This window comes from Athene cunicularia (genome assembly GCF_003259725.1).
Source record: "Athene cunicularia isolate RWA chromosome 4 unlocalized genomic scaffold, athCun1 chr4_part1, whole genome shotgun sequence".
In the NCBI taxonomy this organism is placed as follows: Eukaryota; Metazoa; Chordata; class Aves; order Strigiformes; family Strigidae; genus Athene; species Athene cunicularia.
In genome coordinates this window covers 28602604-28615395 of record NW_020799098.1, presented here as the reverse complement: position 1 = coordinate 28615395, position 12792 = coordinate 28602604, and the positions used below count along the sequence as shown (strand labels likewise).

The following is a 12792-nucleotide window of genomic DNA, read 5'->3' as shown; positions in this document are numbered from 1 at the left end:
TGGTGGTCAGGATAAATGAGCTAATTTACAACAATAAACTTATCAGATTTAGACTTATTTCATATTCGTAGACTAATACTAATCCCTTTGTTTTGCTTCACTACTTTAACATGATCTATCATAAAATTAATTAGGTGAATTATGCCTGAATTGGTGTATTTATATTCCCAAAAGCCTTAAAATGAAATAGAAACAAGTCAAAGTTAATTGATGAGATTTCTTATTATAAATACTCATGAAAAGTCACAGAACACTCTTAAGTGACTTATCTTTCCAGTGTTTCTTCAAACTAAGACTTCAGCCTAGAATGGCCCCAAGAGTGATAACAGTCAAATATAAAAAGTAATAAACTTTATAAACATGAAATAATGTGATAGCTCTTTAGTTTAAAATACAAACTTTACTTTGATTTGGTATTAATTCTACTGAAAGAACTTCTCATTTTTAAGTAGTGCCTTAAGATTGTCTTATTATCTTAAGGACAAGGTAGGTGAAACATTAAGTATTCACCACAGAATCTCAAGTGTACTTTTTTTCTTTACTCTCTCCCCAGATGTACTGTAGACTGAATCCATTTCTGCTGTGCAAAACCAGAATAAATTGTGTAGAATGGAATATGAAGTCTAAATCTTATAACTTTATTGTTGTAAACTAGCTCATTCACCCTGACCACCACACTGTGGAATTGTATACTTGGGGCTGTGCCATTCACTAAGAGAGCACTGGTTTGTGTGAATGCTACCCTCTAAATGAAGTTACAACATTGCAATTTTCCCTTTTATTACTCCTTATAAAAGTGAAGACTAATGGAAGGAAAATAGCCAGGTTTGCTGTAGAATAAAACAGATTCCCTCTCTCTTCATCAGCCTTTCTGACCAGATATCTCCGAACAGAACAGCAAAGTCTGGACTTTACATGCAACATTGTCACTTAGTGGCACATGGGTATTATATTAATAACTACAGCAAACTAGAGGACTTCACTAACACTGCAATTTTATTGGGAAACTTGTATAATGTACTGCCAGTATACAGTATTAATGCATAAACCACTAATGTGAAAAAGCTTATCTTCTGCAACAGAAAGACTGATAGGAAACAAAACTTCAGCTGTCAGCAATAAAGAGAAGTACATGCTGGAACATTTTAATACCAAATTTCTTGACATTTAAGGCAATTTTCTCCTTTTAGAGAAAGAAATGAGGAAAGCAATAAGCAATGAAACTACTGAGAAGTACATTAAAAATGGTGTGGTATAGCTAAACAGACAAAATGTTGCTTAAAAGACAAACTTTAATTACTTACAGGAAAATTGTAACACACAAATGACAGCACTTTTAAACCGTAAATTTGCTCCACAGTGAAGCTGAGTCTTTCAGTAACTGCATGTCATGCCAAAACAAAGTAAAAATGAATAACCTAGTTCAAAACTGTACAATACCGAAGCAGCAGAAATGCTTAAGAAGCCATATGATAAAAGAATATTAAAATCTCTTCAAACTGATCAGAAGCAGGCAGTCTGCAAAAGAATCTGCAAGCCCAAGAAATGAACAAGTATGAAAGGAGCCTTTGAAAATTCTAAGGCTACAATACAAAAGCCAAATGAATGATTTGTTTGTGATAGTGATTGCTTTCCCAAAGTTTTTAAAAACTAGGGATGAATGAACAAGGACCTGCCTGAAACAGTTTAGAGCACATTTGTGCATAAGGACCAAGTCATTAGGATTTAATGGTACTGCACAGCATGAAGTTGAAGAGTAGTAATGCCTCAAAAAAACTAAACAAACAACTCTGAAGGAGTCAGCGCCTAAGCACAGAGCATGACTCAAAGGAACAGTATTCCAGTCTTCAGCTAGGTCCTCCAATGGCATGATAGCCTCCATGAAAAAGAAGGGACCTTTAGTGTACTCTTAAGCCATTAATTCAGAAAAGAGAGGAAGTTAAGTCTTCATAAATTAAGATTTCAAATCTGCTTTCAGCATCAATGTGAAAAAAGCAGAATACTCAAAGCTAACCATGGCTCCAGCCTCAAATCTTGATTGTGACAAGATCCTCATGGTCAGAGCACCAGATTGAATTTAATACCATTTATTTCATGACTAATGAATCTGGAAAACTCCAGCCCTAGTCTTAAGATAGCTTCTACTCCCTTGAAAGTTCTGGAAATGTAGACAGCTCACCAAAACCATCATTACAAGCCATCTGATGTAAACAAGCTTATTAGTTAAGGAAAACAAGAGAGAACATTTAAAAATCTATCTCTGTTGAATACCATCAACTAGCATTGAATCCAAGATTTAGAAAACTGGCACAGGGCAGCAGAGATCAGATATGAAACCACACTCACATGTGGCAAGGCTGAATAGACTAAAACTTAATCCTTCAACATGACTGCAGAGGACAGATCTATAAAGTGACTGATAAAAGGCTTGTAGTAAAATGATTCATTTTTTCTCATAACATGAACTAGACAGTTGTCAGACAGGCTTAATATAAAATTATTTTTGTATACCCTTCAAATGTACTTTCATCTTTTAATAAAACACAAGTCCAGAGGAAAAGAAACATTTGGATAGGCTTAACGGGCTACAAATACAATAGATCACTAAATACTCACCCTGTTTAGCACATGTTTAAGCAAAGATAACCAGAAAGACTTCCTGGCTAGATGGGAGTTAAATCTGGCCAAGTATATACAGAGTTTGGTCCTAAATCCACATTAACTCACTTTCCTATGTAGGCAGTGGGGAGTCCCTGGCAGCTACTCTTATTTTGTATTTTCCTTGTGCATTCTAAGGAAGCATTAGCTAGTAATAGGATGCACATAGATCACTTCATGTTAAGACCTACCATTGAGGAATAAGCTTTTTACTTAGACATAAACAATATACAAGCTTTCAATTGCTCAACAACATTGATCTTGCTCTTCAAGTATCTTCACACTGGTTGTTCTTTACATGGAATATTTCCCTTTTTATTTGAAAGAGAGAGGTAATTGGATTCTTGTTTAAAGTTCAAGAAAATCTTTTGACTAGTTGGAGAACATGTGAATAACACATATAGCCTAATAAAAATGAAATTATTTGGAGGCTGGCCAATTGATCTCAAAAGTGGTTTTGCATTCTAAAATTCTTCAGAAAACCACGACCAGACATTCAGAATAAAAGATGAAGAGCACCATTTTCAATGGATTTTTGAGTTATAGATTAAGCTTAAATTTTGCACACTGCAAAACAATATTTCTGCATGACAACACAAAAGTGTTCCCATCCATGAAACAAAACAGTCATACAGGAAGTACAGAAACAAGAAACCTTCAGAACACAAACTTTGGTACCATTCTCATATTTTATTTCAATCCATGCACATAGAAATGTTACAGCAATTTCTATTAAGAAACCCATTTCAACAAATGGCGAGGTTCCTGTTTAAACATGATCGTGGAAGATGTGTAGTTTTAGCCATTGCTTGTCTCAATTCCACTTCCAAGACAATACATTACAGGTGACAACTGGAGTCATCTAGTATGAATTCAGAAATCAGCCACTCATGAAATCATGATCTGATGTTTAATATCAGTTCAAATTGCTCATATATGCTGGTTTCCTTCCTGTAAGAGAAGTTTGTGATTTGCAGTAAACATCACACACATAAAAGAGGTAACTGGTCTAAGGCTGAACTATATGAACATGTTACATGACACTAGCCCTTATATCAGAGCTATTTCTCAATACAAATGTCTTCATTTGTACAGGACAGGATTTTCCTTTTCCATACCATTAGCATGGATTCTATTCCAGAGGACCAGCCAGATTAGAATAAGTGGATCCAAAAGCTATCATAAACTTTCCTCAGATTTCTCCCAACTTAGATTGGCTAAATATATATATAAAGTTCTAACAATTATCATGCAGGTTTCCACTAGTCCAAAGTAATTTTGTTGTTGATTTTTTTGGATTTGTTTGGTTTTAGGCAAGAAATAAATTAGATATACAAGGCAAACAATCCACTAACATCTGATAATCCTTTTTACACTACATACCTGGAAATGAACAAATTTACAAGGGACACTTCTCACTCAAGATGTTTATCACATGGGTTCATAAAGCACCAGCACACTTGAGAAACCTGAAAAAGATTTACATGAAACTGATACTGAGACTCATCATGATAATCAGATGACAGTTATAAACCTACCTACAGGCTATTAATGAAGTCGATTTAGTAGCTTCCTGAAGTTCAGTAGTTTCATTAATGTGTTCCTCTCAGCATGATCCAAAGAAAGAGTTTCAACCTCACCTCTGGGTTTGAGAGAGAACTTCTATACCCCTCTGTGTTGGCCACTTAAGACACTTGACAGACTTAAGAGGGCAAAGCATAAAAGGGGAATAGATTATAGAACTTTTTTTTCTTATTGACTAAAATAATCTGAACTTAACCATTTACTCAAAAGAGATATTACAATTTGCTTGAAATTTGGGAATTATCAAAAAGCAAGATTTAAAAATACCTGCAACTGTCATTATACTAGAGCACACTTACCTTGTAGCAGAAGGTAGTGTCCATTCCTAAGTCCCAAGCATTGCTTCTAATTGAGGTGTGATCATCCACATTTAGAATATTTCTAACATGAAGTTGCTAAATAGCATCTCTAAACAGAACAAAAAAAGTATAGTTGATATTGTCTAAATACAGACCTCCTCAAAGCCATATTCTGCAGTTGCTATTATGTTGAATTAGACCTTCTTAAAGTCATATTCTACAAAGTTGAATAAGTCATTTAAATAAACTCTATTGTCAAATAAAGGCCTGGAGCAAAAGATAGTCAATGGTTCAATGTGTTGAAAAAATTGTTTTAATTAGCTCATTTAAACTATATAGAACATCTTTTTAACATCTTCTAAAATGAAACAACAAAGTTTATTAATCTTCAGTTGCTTTTAATGTTGACACTACCCTGAAGTTAACTGCAAATTTAGATTTAACAGACTGATATTTACCAGCCAATACATTGCTACCTTGTGCTTATTTATAAATACCTTTTAACAAATCACACCGAGCTCAATCAAGAGACATCAAAAGTCACTGTTAACAGACATAGAAGACTAGGCCAAAAGCCTACACAGTCTGTGATTTCACTTGAAAAGTCCAGTTGAACTTAAATGCCTACAGCATTTGGTAGCCTGAACACTGTGGGTTATAACTGTAAATCTTCTTGATGCAGGCAATAAAAAAAAAAAACAGTCTGATTTAAGGTCAATGTAGCTCAATAACTGCAACTTAGACAAGAGGAGGAGGGTACAAAACGTAGACAAATATTTCTTTAAAGGTCACATGGTGATACAGAGCCCAGTACCCTCAGATATGTATAAGTGGTACAAAGTCTCAGGAGCCAAAGCCCTCCGTTTCCGAAGCACAAAGCCTTACGCGCCCAGCCCCAGGCTGTGAGATACGCGATGAGGTCGGTGTGCCCCCTTACCTATGGGTGTGAAGGCACGACTCCAGCTCGCCAGAGCTTCCCACTGGCATGGCCTACAGTGCTTTGCCTCCTGCGGCTTCGGCAGAAGCCAAGCGCGGCAGGCCGGCGGACAAACCCCTTCGGGGCCATTTGAAGGCCTTGCCGGTACCTTGGGACGCTTTCTGCCGCCTTCCTCCCTGCCGGGCGGCCGCCACAGGGACGCGTGCGGCCCGCGCCACACACTGCAGAGGGAGAGAGAAGTCAGCGCGGAGCAGCGAGCGGGGCGGGGCGGGAGAAGAGAGAGGGACCGCTTGTGCCTCACGACAGGATGCAGGGCGGAGGGGACGGCTCCGCACTGGGTTTCTGTGAGGCAAAGGTACTCTATCCCCCTGTGTTGACTCCCCGGAGCACCGCCGGGCTCCGAGAGGGCAAGATGTGAAGGGAAGACGTAAAGAGGTCCGGTCCCGTTCCGTCCCATCCCCCTACCCTACGCCACGCCCGTTCAGAGCCCGGGGCTCCGCGGGGGAAGCAGCTGCCGCAGGCTTACCGCGGGAGCGGCCGGCAGGGAAAAGGAGAACGTGGCGCCTCCCGGGGCCTTAAATACCGGCCCGCCGCTCCCGCGAGACCCAGCGCGGCGCCCGCCGGCGGTGGGGGCGGGGCCAGGGGAGCCAGCGGGAAGGGCGCCGCTGTTCAGTGGTAGAGCTGGGTCACGTAACCCCGCCAGGGCGGGGGGTGTCGGCCATGCTGCCCCTCCCCTCCGCTCCCCCGGGGCCGACTGGCCCGCGGCAGTCGGGGATAAGGCCGCGGCCTTGTGCCTCGGCGAGAAGCGCTCCGGTTGCTTAGCCGCGATCCTTGCGGCGGTGGTCATGACAGGGCTTGCATCTTCGTGGGACGTAATTGCAGGTCCCTGCTCAAGCCGGGCTTTAGGAACCCGGAGGTCCTTAAAATAGAGAAACAAAAATGTCGTCGGTGTTATGCAGCAGCTGTGTAGCGGTTTTGAGGAACTAAGTACTGCTGATCTCTGTCTAAACTCTCATCTAAACCCTACTTTAGGAGGCTTAGGATCTGTCTGTAAGGATAGTGAAGTAAGCCGCAAGCCTGCGTTAATATGCTCGGTGATGTTAGAGCACCTGCAGCTCACTGGAGCACGCCTGGGCTGCAGTTCACAGGGTGGCACAGTGGAACCAGGCCTGTCCTGAGAGCTAGCACACAACATGGATGCAAAACACGGCTGCTGTTCTACCTCAGCTGACATGTGCTGCCTGACCGGGGATACTTAAAAGAGGTGTTAGGGTGAGTACAAGCAGATCAGTATAAACTGGGAATTAGTACTTTGTAGCACAGAGACTTTGAATGTTGTCCAGCAAAGCTAGTAGGTAGGAACCACAGCATCTTAGTTTCTGTGGTGGTCTGAATTCAACAGAAGTCCCTGCTTCACAAGGAGGTGGATGTATTGCTGATAATTAATAGCGTTCTGTCACAGTGAGAAACAGTATGTCTGTCTTGGCTCATACTGAGTTACTATCAACATAGCACCTGTAGGTCCATGGAAAGAAACTTAACAGGTTGGCCCACTACTCCTGAGAGTTTCTTGAACCCTGCATTTAAATTACCCTCTGCAGATCTAAACCCATCTGATTCAACCAGAAACAAACATTCACATAGTTACAATCAAGGGATAGCTCTATAAATTGTTTCTTATCACTTCTAGTTACTTCTGTCTCTTGATAGTTGCTTAAAACATTGTTGCAGATGTAATCTCTGTGCCAGTAAATTTGTTGTGAGTAGGTCAGGATTGAAAAACTGCCTCAGGGCTCTAGATCAGTCACTCTGGATATGAATTTATGAGGCATGTAGCTTCAGGTTATTTCAAGTGGGGTGTCTGCAATAACCATTTTCTACAGTTAGATACATAAGTCAGATCAATAATTTCTTGTGACATAACCAGAAAAATGAAGTGGTATCTAATCTTTACACTTTTACCACCTGTGCCAGGCAGGTCAGCTATGCCAGTAGATGTTAGGTCTGTTTACATTAGGTCACTTCCACTTTAGGTAGATGTGAAGAAGAATATCGGAAGGCCTACATTTTTAAATTAGCCGTGGCAGCTGGATGCTTGATTATTTTGTGGATTTAGTGTTGAGCTTTTTAAGCAGTCTGTGGTGATCTGAACTCAATTGTCCAAATCTCGAAGAGTGGTGCTCCAACCAGCCAAGTCATTGTGGGATGCATGAATTTAATCTCAGAATCGCTGGTCTGATACCTCACTTGGTTCAAAGACTTTTGAAAAACATTTGTTTAAAAACATCATGTTGGATTCACCAAAATGCACAATTGTCATTAATGTTTCATTTCAATTTCAATGTCTTCCTGCACACCGATATGAAGAAAAACCAGACAAGTAAAATTTTGATGGAACCATCAGTCTTTGCAGTAAGCATCTGCATCAAATAATTAGCAGGTTTGAGACCTTACAATGTAGCAGCTTTTTAAAAAAAAAAAAAAAAAAAAAACCAAACCAAAACAAACAAAACCATAAAAAAACCCTATTAAAAGTTTGATATACTAATGTAAAAAAAAAAAAAAAAATAATTGGATTAATTTATGCCACAGTTTCCATAAAATGAAGAGGCTATTTTAAATTCATGCTGCAAATAGACTAAATGCCACTTACAGCCTGTCTGCTGTCAAAATATCCTTTGTGTCTTATCCTTAGAGTGTATGTTAGTTAAAATTAGAGCCTGTAGAATAGAACAAAAATAATAAATAAAATATTTGGATAAGGAGGGCAAGTCAGAATCGTTATTTCCTTTCCAGAAGTAGAAATAGCAATACATTTCTGCTGGAAACTTAAGTTTTCTGTTGTTTTTGTTCAGTGAGTCTCTTCTTGTTTGATAAGTTACTTCCATGGCTAAAAATTTTGGTTATCTCTTTCTAGCCAATATGTATGATTAAAACTTAAATAGTATCTTTCCAACTGAAAGCACATTTTTTTAAAAGGTAAGAAAAATGCCAGTAAAGTTTGCTAGTGAACTTCCTTGGTGAATAAGATACCTGATAAAGAGGCCATTCTTCAAGTTCCTACCTTACAGAAATTTTCAGTTGAGTAGTGAGTGTCAGGGAAGATTAATATTGTGTAAACTGATGAAGCAATATATAGAAGTTCTATTGTTGTGATTGTTCAAAGCTCCTAATACCATTTTTTTAAACACAATTAAGCAGAAGGAGAAAGGCAAGAGTAAAACATTACAAGATAATCACAGGCCATTATCAAGCATCAAACTGACTGCAGAGGCCTAACCAGCCTGTTAGCCCCTTTTATCTACTCAGTTCAGTTCTAAATATATTTGACATCAATGTATTTGCATCTGTGTTATTCTGCTGTCTTTGGGCTTTCAAATCTGATGTCTGGGAAAAAACAAAAAAAACAAAAAAAACACAAACCAAAAAAACCCACCCCAAAACAAAACAACAAAAATAACTTAGATGCTGTAAATGTGTTTTGTTTTCTTCTGTAAAATAGCAGTTTCCAAGAAAAAAGAAGAGAAGGTGTTCCCACTCTGCCAGATAGTATAATTAACAAAGATATGCAAGACTCAGAGATTAATTAAATACAAAGTTTTATTTTCTGTGCTTTGTATTTGGTAGGTGACAGTATGACATGTTAGGATTTAAAAAATAAAGCTTTACTGTATTTTAAATCAAGAGAAATTATTTCTCAGATAATTTGAAAATGTTGGGTAGGTGTTGCTTTGACACTGAAAGTCTTAAAGAAAAACAGTAATTCCAAAGTTGGGGTTGGGTTTTTTTAGAGTAAGGGGCCCCCCAGAAGACTCCCCACATTTTTTGTGGGTTGCCATGAATTTGTCATGGACTACAACTCATTCTTACCATCAGAATTTCAGGTGTAAACAGAGTGGCTTCTGTGGACCTGCCATGAGCCATGTACTACAGCCTTGGTCCTTGGACTGCAAGCTGGCATTTGGTATTGTACTAAAGCTCCCACTCTGCTCTGCAATGGGGACTAAGCTTCACGGAAAATCCTTAGGGCTCATGCTTGTGTCTACTACATCTTTGACATTCTGTGAAAGACATATTGATACTTTTTGTAGAACATAATTTAATGTGAGATATAATATATTTTAAAAATTGTAAAATGCTAAACATACATTGTCAGCACTGAAAGTATTTCACATATCTGAATTCTCTTTTAATTCTTGTTATATATTCTCCCACCTTGCAGAAAACCTAAGTATGGTTTTAAGTGCCCTTTGCATTAAAATGCCCTTTTAATTGCCTGGAAAAGTATCTTAAATTTGATTCTGTTCCAAACACTTGTTCAGCAAAACTCACTGATGAATACCCATTTCTGGACCAGAGCTTATTACAACATAACATAAATGAACCCTCTGTGGAATTTTCCAAGATTTCTGGAGAGGAAATGCAATATCCTCTTTGTAGCACAGAATGAGCAGATATTCCAGTCCCACCTTGCTACTAACTTTCCTTTGTAACTTCAGACAAGTTGCTAAATTTCTGCTGCCTGTTTTCTTGCTTTGTAAAAGAAGCTAATATTAACTTGCCACCCCATAATTTGACAAGTCTGAGTGAATGTTTGCAAAATACTCTGAGAATGTCAGATGGAAAATGTTATGAAAGTCCAAGTCTCTGCTAGCCAAAGAGGATATTTACAATAGGTTCTTATTTTATGTAGTGAAATAAAAATGTTCAAGCGTATAACCAGATGAGACCAAGACTGATCTAAAATTAAATGCAGGAGGCATTTTTTGACCTTTCAACAGAAATTATATAAGTACACTTAGGTTATAAATAGTTCTTTGTTTTCCATCTCTTTGTCTAACTCTCAGAAGAAACACAGGGTTGGTTGTTTGTTATAAAGAGATAGGGCAATGCTTTAGAGTGGAAACAATTGTTCACTGTTCTTGATTTATACAGTTCCTCTAATGTTTGTAACTAGCATTTGTTGCTTTTCTTAGCATTTTTTTATCTTCAAAAAGCTACAAAAATAAACTTTCTAGTCTTGAAAATGACACCAGAAGAAAACCAAAACACTCACTAGCCCAATTCAAGTATGAAAGTTTCTTTCCTCTTTCCCAGTTTGATATGTGACTGACAAGCAAAAAAGCCAGTGCCAAATTATTGTTAAACTGGCACATAAACACTTGTGTATTATTTCTTATTTTTATTATGAATTATAAGACATTAAATATGTCCACCTCTAAATGAAAGCATTTTTATTAATGTTAATGATACTGAATTCTTCACAGAATAATTAATGTGTGTGTGTATATGCATATTTCCAAAGATGCTTATTTTCAACAGTAGTCATTTCCTTGAACAACCTTGAATGCTTAACTAATAGCAATTTAATTTTGTGTTTAAAAGTTTAACAAACAGAAACCCTTCCCTGAAGTCAAGTAATTGGCATCAGTGAGAAAGCAAAAGTATTAAAATACCACTTACCTTTTTCTTACTTTTTTGTTTCCCTACTTTGTATGACTTCTCTGAGGTTTGTACTAAGGGAATAATGTCCTTGACATTAAAACATGTGTGAGGTAAACGGTTTTAATAGTTACCACATTTAGTTTCATTTAAATTTTTAACCACATTTCAAACCTACTCATTTCTTTCATAACTTTTCACTGAGAGCAAGTACGATTCTCTACAGTAAATTGGAAAGAACAGGCTGCAGCAAAGAGTGCACAATTAGGCTTCTGGAATAAAAGAGATCTGAGTTTAAAAAGACCCATAGTGCAGTACTGTCAGCCTCTGTAGGCTACTTAGAAATGCACTGGAGACCAGTCAGGCCTTGACTGCTTCAGAACTGAGGTGGGGGGTGTCCAGTCCTTAAATGACACCTCAGCTTAACTCTCATTTCCTGTGGTTATGTCAAGAAAACCTGTGATATTACGTATAATCCAGCCTTCTGAGTTTAAGCAAATTAAACACTTGGGACCAAATTTACACATAATGTAAACCCATGAACTTAACAGAATTATACCAAAGATTTTTTGAGGGGATTTTTAGTGTTACAATATTTGATGGCTCTTTTACATAGCGATTTGTGGATTTTTTTAGTAGCCCTGACAACTTCACTCCATAAATGTCAAAAAATATTTTTCCACCCTGTATTTCAAATGACTGAAATGATTTAATATAGCTAATACAACTTCCTGAGGAAAGAAAGTTTGTTCTCCATGACAACTCTATTTTCAGTGTCTTCGCTGAAACTGTCAACAGGATGCCAACTAATGCCAAATTTGATACCGTTTTTATAAAGTGGGCACTCATCCACAATGAGCTGGATCGAGGCCACCTACCTAACAGTATTCTGAGGGTAGGAATTTATCTTTAGGTGCTACTGCTGATGCCAGATTTTTATTAATAATCATAAACCTCCTATTGAAATAATAATAAAAAAATTCTGACCTCAGAATGTTTCCTGTGAATAAAGCCTGTGGGGCAGGGCTCTACAGACTGAAATTAGTCTGTACTAGCACCATGATGTAAAAAGTGTAGCCAAGCCTGAGTGTGCCATACTTCCAGGTGCTGTTAGGAGCAGAGGTGCCTGTAGAGACACTAGCAGTTCTCTCTCTTCATTGGAATGATTTCCTCAGCGTAGCAGAGGAACAATAAAAGGGCCTTAAGCTTCTGCTGAAAAGAGCAACATCTGCTAAGGAAAAGGGATATTCTGAGATGATGCATTGCCCTACCTGAACCCTGTTCTTGCTTCTCTCAGAGATTTGCTGTGTGGCCTCATGTCAGCTGTTTAACAACCTTGTGCCTATTATCACAAGTGTAAATTTAATACACTCATACTGTTCTACCTCGGAGAAAGGCATGGGCCTCGACTTGCTTGTGTTTGGAGAGGAATTGAGATTATTGCATTCATGGTGTTGTATAAGTGCCACGTGTTGTAAATTTATGAGTGAGCACTTTGGCACTAAGATGTGTGGTGTGGACATGATCCCAGAGAGCGTCTGTGAAGGTCAGTGTTGTCTGCAGGGATGGCAACGCAAAGCACCTACTGTGGGCAGTAAATTACATTCCAGCCTTCTGTTCCGGGGTTTGCAAGCGCTTGGGCTCCCGAGTACATCAAATTAGGCTGAGAGCACGTCCCAAAGTACAGTGCTGCCGCACGCCGGTGCCACCCTGCCTGGACCCTGCCTTCCTGTCCTTCGCCCGCTGCCCGCCCGCCTGAGCCTGTGGCCGCCGAGACCCGGCTTTGGCAGCCCCGTGGCCATTCCGGGCCTGGCGATGAAGACCCCTCGGCTCCCTCCGGCGCCCCCCCGGGGGCAGCCCCCCGCGCCCCCT

General features: G+C 39.0%; 1 long non-coding RNA gene and 1 other non-coding gene across 3 annotated transcripts; both read right to left on the bottom strand.

Annotated features, from left to right (window-relative positions):
• Positions 1-3333: 3333 nt before the first annotated feature.
• Positions 3334-6120, bottom strand: LOC113479407. 2 transcript variants are annotated; one of them, XR_003398246.1, is made up of 5 exons: positions 6005-6120; positions 5479-5699; positions 4542-4650; positions 4042-4127; positions 3334-3609 (listed from the first exon to the last, which is right to left on the bottom strand). It is a non-coding gene; the product is annotated as an uncharacterized LOC113479407 (long non-coding RNA). The 2 variants fall into 2 exon arrangements; XR_003398247.1 differs by lacking the exon at positions 6005-6120 and adding an exon at positions 5944-5977.
• Positions 4254-4373, bottom strand: LOC113479442. The gene has a single exon (XR_003398256.1). It is a non-coding gene; the product is annotated as a small nucleolar RNA SNORA26 (small nucleolar RNA).
• Positions 6121-12792: the final 6672 nt, after the last annotated feature.